Raw genomic sequence first — 6,366 nt, 5'->3', positions numbered from 1 at the left:
TAAAGTCCCCAGCAATTACCACATTCTTATCAATAAGGTTGCTTCTGTTTATGAGTAATTGTTTTATATATTTGGGGGCTCCGGTATTCGGCGCATAGACATTTATAATTGTTAGCTCTTCCTGATGGATAAACCCTGTAACTATTATATAATGTCCTTCTTCATCTCTTGTTACAGCCTTTAATTTAAAGTCTAGTTTGTCTGATATAAGTATGGCTACTCCAGCTTTCTTCTGGCTTCCAGTAGCATGATAAATAGTTCTCCATCCCCTCACTCTGAATCTAAAGGTGTCCTCAGGTCTAGAATGAGTCTCTTGTAGACAGCAAATAGATGGGTCTTGTTTTTTTATCCATTTTGATACCCTATGTCTTTTGGTTGGCGCATTTAATCCATTTACATTCAGTGTTATTATAGAAAGATAAGGGTTTAGAGTCATTGTGATGTCTGTATGTTTTATGCTTGTAGCGATGTCTCTGGTACTTTGTCTCACAGGGTCCCCCTTAGGATCTCTTGTAGGGCTGGTTTAGTGGTGACAAATTCCTTCAGTTTTTGTTTGTTTGGGAAGACCTTTATCTCTCCTTCTATTCTAAATGACAGACTTGCTGGATAAAGGATTCTTGGCTGCATATTTTTGCTGTCTAGCACCCTGAAAATCTCGTGCCAATTCTTTCTGGCCTGCCAAGTTTCAAAAGAGAGATCAGTCACGAGTCTTATAGGTCTCCCTTTATATGTGAGGGCACGTTTACCCCTTGCTGCTTTCAGAATTTTCTCTTTATCCTTGTATTTTGCCAGTTTCACTATGATATGGCGTGCAGAAGATCAATTCAAGTTACGTCTGAAGGGAGTTCTCTGTACCTCTTGGATTTCAATGCCTTTTTCCTTCCCCAGTTCAGGGAAGTTCTCAGCTATTATTTCTTCAAGTACCCCTTCAGCACCTTTCCCTCTCTCTTCCTCCTCTGGGATACCAATTATGCGTATATTATTTCTTTTTAGTGTATCACTTAGTTCTCTAATTTTCCCCTCATACTCCTGGATTTTTTTATCTCTCTTTTTCTCAGTTTCCTCTTTTTCCATAACTTTATCTTCTAGTTCACCTATTCTCTCCTCTGCCTCTTCCATCCGAGCCGTGGTGGTTTGCATTTTGTTTTGCATTTCCTTTAAAGCGTTTTTCAGCTCCTCGTGACTGTTCCTTAGTCCCTTGATCTCTGTAGCCAGAGATTCTCTGCTGTCCTGTATACTGTTTTCCAGCCCAGCAATTAATTTTATGACTATTATTCTAAATTCACTTTCTGTTATATTATTTAAATCCTTTTTGATCAGCTCATTAGCTGTTGTTATTTCCTGGAGATTCTTCTGAGGGGAATTCTTCCACTTGGTCATTTTGGATAGTCCCTGGTGTGGTGAGGGCCTGCAGGGCACTTCCCCTGTGCTGTGGTGTATAACTGGAGTTGGTGGGCGGGGCCGCAGTCCGACCTGATGTCTGCCCCCAGCCCACCGCTGGGGCCACAGTCAGACTGGTGTGTGCCTTCTCTTCCCCTCTCCTAGGGGCGGGATTCACTGTGGGGTGGCGTGGCCCGTCTGGGCTACTTGCACACTGCCAGGCTTGTGATGCTGGGGATCTGGCGTATTAGCTGGGGTGGGAAGGCAAGGTGCACGGCGGCGGGGGTGGGGGCAGGCTTAGCTCGCTTCTCCTTAGGTGATCCACTTCAGGAGGGGCCCTGTGGCAGCCGGAGGGAGTCAGATCTGCTGCCGGAGGTTTGGCTCCGCAGAAGCACAGAGTTGGGTGTTTGCGAGGAGCGAGCAATTTCCCTGGCCGGAACCGGTTCCCTTTGGGATTTTGGCTGGGGGATGGGCGGGGGAGATGGCGCTGGCGAGCGCCTTTGTTCCCCGCCAAACTGAGCTCTGTCGTCCGGGGGCTCCGCAGCTCACCCTCCCTTTGGCCTCCAGCCTTCCCGTTTTCCGAGCAGAGCTGTTAACTTATGACCTCCCAGACGCTAAGTCGCGCTTGCTGTGGGAACACAGTCCCTCTGGCCCCTCCGCTTTTGCAAGCCGGACTCGGGGGCTCTGCTTGGCTGGCGAGCCGCCCCTCCGCCCCGGCTCCCTCCCGCCAGTCCGTGGAGCGCGCACCGCCTCGCCGCCCTTCCTACCCTCTTCCGTGGGCCTCTCGTCTGCACTTGGGTCCGGTGACTCCGTTCTGCTAATCCTCTGGCGGTTTTCTGGGTTATTTAGGCAGGTGTAGGTGGAATCTAAGTGATCAGCAGGACACGCGGTGAGCCCAGCGTCCTCCTACGCCGCCATCTTCCTAGAATCCTCGAAACCCCCTCTTTAATAACTACTCAGGATCTCATTAAAAACATTACTTACAAAGAAAATGTCTCTCATAGACTCTACTAGAATAGGGATTCTTAATGTGAATTCTGAGTCCATGGGTAGACTTTAGGGGCTTGTGGTTGCTCTGGAATGGCATTGGCAGCATTTTTTATATGCAGTTGTCCTGGAGAGAGATTTTGAAGCTGTCATCTGATTCTCAAAGGTATTTGCAACCAAAAAAAAAAAAAGGTTAATGATTATTCTATTCTGGCAAATATCCACTTAGACCGTAGTACAGCCCCCAGGCTGGTCAAGAGGAGGAGTGGAGTGCTTGTCCTGGAGGGAGTAAGCCATGGCCATGGCCTATGAGCTGTCCCTGGCATGGTGGACAGAGTTTTGGAGCCTGGGTTCCTGGGTTACAGGGCCCATATGTGGCCAGAGAAAACCCAGCCTCTCTGAATCTTGGTTTTCCAATCTCTGAAAGGAGGACCTGACCCCATTTCCTGCCCCAAGCTATAGTCTGTCCTACTTCCTGCAGGGCAGCTGGAAGGCTGCTTTGGACCTGGACAAACCTCCTGGTCAGCATCCCTCGGTTCCCACCTCCCTAAAGTGGTCTGTTCTGGCCACCTACCTGACTGGGGACACGGGCCTGTAGGAGAAGAGAGATTTCCCATGGCTGCCACTTTTCTTCTCTTCAATTGAAACCAGACCCAGCAGGTCTCATCAGGACTTCTGCTCCCAATATCCTTTTTTTCTATAGATGCCCTTGATCTCCAGGATTTAAAGTCACCTCATCACTATCCTCTTCTCAAACAACAATCTGTTTCCCTGAGACAGCCTAGAGGTCCTCCCCGACTCAAATGTATCATATAAGAGGGTCCAAGGACCACTAAGTCTACATTTGTGTTTCTCTTTCAGGGTAAAACAGTAGAGAATTTAATATCTTCATGCTGCAGGAAACAGCATCCCCCACAGCTGGGCGACAGGACCCCACACAGCTCCACACTGTGACACTGGAGCTTAGAGATCCTCTCAAGCACTGGGGTTGGTGAAGGGACACCTAAGGCCCTGGATCTCCTCACGATTGAACAGAGAGCAAGTTTTTGGATCTGGTCTCCAATGCCAGCTTTCAGGGTGTGAAAAATAGAGCATCAAGATGTGAATCACACCTGTTCTATGATAAATATTAGTAAATTGGAATAACATCGTCCCTAGATAAAACTTTAAAAAAAAACACGAGGTATCATAAAATGAAGCGAAATGTAAAGTTCTACATTCAGTAAGATAATTATTCATCTTATGAACTATTAAAATTAGAATTTAGTTTCCTTATTAGAGTAAAGTGAAAAATCACATTCAGTCTCTCAGAGTTAGCAGTCTCTGGGAGCATATCTAGAACCCATATTTGAGTAATTTGACACATGGACAGCTTTCATAAACACTTTTCTCTGGTGTTCCAATGAGGTCTTTAAACTCCAGGCTTCCAGTCTGCCAGAATTGATGTATCAGGCTATTTTATTGGCTTTTCCAATCAAGTGTTGCAGTGCTCTCCACTTCTGTTTGCATGAGCAGTGCTGGCTTTCTGCTCCACAAGGTTTTCAGCCAAAAATAAAACATTTGCCTCTGCCCACCCCCCAAACTCCACTTCACATATAAACCTTGAATAAACTGTGAATCAGGAGAGGGTTTCCTTCTCAAAAGAGAGGCCATCCCTTGTCCATAAGTTTAAAAAAAAATAACATGGTATCACATAGGATAAATTTGCAAATTCAAGTTCAATTCAAACCTGCTTTGAAATGGTGTGTGCATTTTTTTCCACATTTAACTTAAATAAAGCACAGGGTTCCAAAGCAGTACTAAACCACACATGTTTCCTGTCTGTAATCCACCCTGCTGTCCTCCAACACCCTTTGTCTCTGGCACACAGAGCAATATTTAGGCTTACTGACCACGTATCCTTTGACTAAACCTCTCTTGGGTACCGGGACTTTGACACGTATTAGCTCCATGACATTTGAGGTGAGCGGGCTATGGGGGACAGAGTCATAGGACCATCTGTAGAGATACTGTGGCAGTGACCGTGAAGGAATCTCGGGTGTGGCATTGCAGCAGGAGGGAATTAGATGACAAAAGTACTTCCCAGTTTGGGTGTATTAGGGTCTTCTGTCGAGATTTATAAAATTAGATTCTTGGCTCCAACCCAAGATATGCTGATTCAGTAATCTCGTGCTGAGAAACAGTATCTGCAGTTAACAAAATGTTCATAAGTGATTTTACCACATAGCACAGAATGAAAACTGCTGAATGAGACCATGGGGACAATTGTCTTGAAGAATGTGAGCCAATGAGTTATATTTCCACGAAGGGATGGGGTGGGTGACACGGGGTGGGGGGTGTTGTTTAAGAGTACGAATTTGTCCTAGTTCATACTCAGTGTTATTGGGAGCAGGGCTGAACCTGAGACACCCAAAGTGTGAATCACCTACTTCAGCTTATGTCATTTCACATCAAAATCATATTGTCATAGAATCCTGTGGTTTCAGATATCTTAGAGATCATCTGGGTAACTTCTCTCCATTAAGTTCACAAATGTCACCTCTAATATCTCCTTCACTTCATCTTCCACTCTTTACTGGAATTGTCTAAATGAACTATTTTATCATCAGTAAATTGTGCCTCTCTGTGAAAAAAAAATGTGGACTCTACAGAATCAACAGCCTTCACCTTGCCATGTAAACCAGAATCTACCAGTCTGAGTACATTCTACTAGCCTCAATCCTCTACATCAGAGCTGGTTGTTGTTCCTGTGAGCACATTACCTTCTGGAAAAGACTTTACTTTGACTCTATTTTCCCCTCCTTTGTGTGAGGGGTGTAACCTCCAGCTCCTCTCTCAACACTGATGGGTGCAAGACCCATCCCATTTCAATGAGGAAATCATCTCAGGAAGTAAGGTGTTGGGATTCACCTGAGTCTTGGGACAGGGTTTCAGAGTGTAGTCATGTAACAATTGGGAGGAGGCTTCTTGATTTATAAACCCTTCAAAAATCTGTCAGAAAGCTAATGGTTTCCATAAAAACACTTTGGAAACCTCAGTAATAAACTCCCATCCAGAGGCTCAGATCCCAAGAAAAGATTATTCAGTAGGACAGAGGGGATTAATACTAGTAAAGGGCTCACTATCTTACTGGGACCAAGGCTGTCAGGATGAGCCCCACAGATGAGTAGAATGGCCTTTCTCTAACCCAAAAAAGACCATAGGTTAGAGATCTATTTGTGCAGAACCCAGTTTCAACCTGCATTTTTCTCAGCTATTTGAGCCCAAATAATTTCTTTTTGAGTAAGCAGTATGCATAGCCTTTCCTTAAGGTAAACTGAAATGTTTGTAAGCTGCTAAATTATTCTGCTTCTCCTGTTCTCCTGCTTCCATTGCTTCTGGAATCCATGGGCAGTAGGTGACCATTTGTCCTTCTTCCTGTCTCTAGATAAATTGCTTTTTATCTTATATGGATGTTCTCCAAAGGAGGAAACTTTACAAGCTGCCTTGATAATTTCCCTCAGGGATACTTTTTTTCTTTTAATCAACACTTTATTTTTTTTTATTTTTTTTTCAACGTTTATTTATTTTTGGGACAGAGAGAGACAGAGCATGAACGGGGGAGGGGCAGAGAGAGAGGGAGACACAGAATCGGAAACAGGCTCCAGGCTCTGAGCCATCAGCCCAGAGCCCGACGCAGGGCTCGAACCCATGGACCGCGAGATCGTGACCTGGCTGAAGTCGGACGCTTAACCGACTGCGCTACCCAGGTGCCCCTAAGATGTATTTTTAAATTATCTAGCTTAATTATATCTTGTTGAAATTAAAACTTGTATTTCTCCCCTTAAGTTTCATCCTCCAAAAAGTCTGAAAACAGGAGCTGGGCATCTGCTTCTACATGGACCCCTTGCAATCATCTTCAACACACCCAATGGCATCAGTCTCCTCTCTTCTCAACTCCCACACAGGCCACTGTCAAAGAACATTAAATTTCATAGGACTGCTCTCTCTGCTGAACAG

Source organism: Lynx rufus, unplaced genomic scaffold, assembly GCF_022079265.1.
Source record: "Lynx rufus isolate CCGP_SWC_20201006 ecotype Redwood Valley unplaced genomic scaffold, mLynRuf1.p SCAF_9, whole genome shotgun sequence".
Lineage (NCBI taxonomy): Eukaryota > Metazoa > Chordata > Mammalia > Carnivora > Felidae > Lynx > Lynx rufus.
This window is presented reverse-complemented; position numbering follows the sequence as displayed.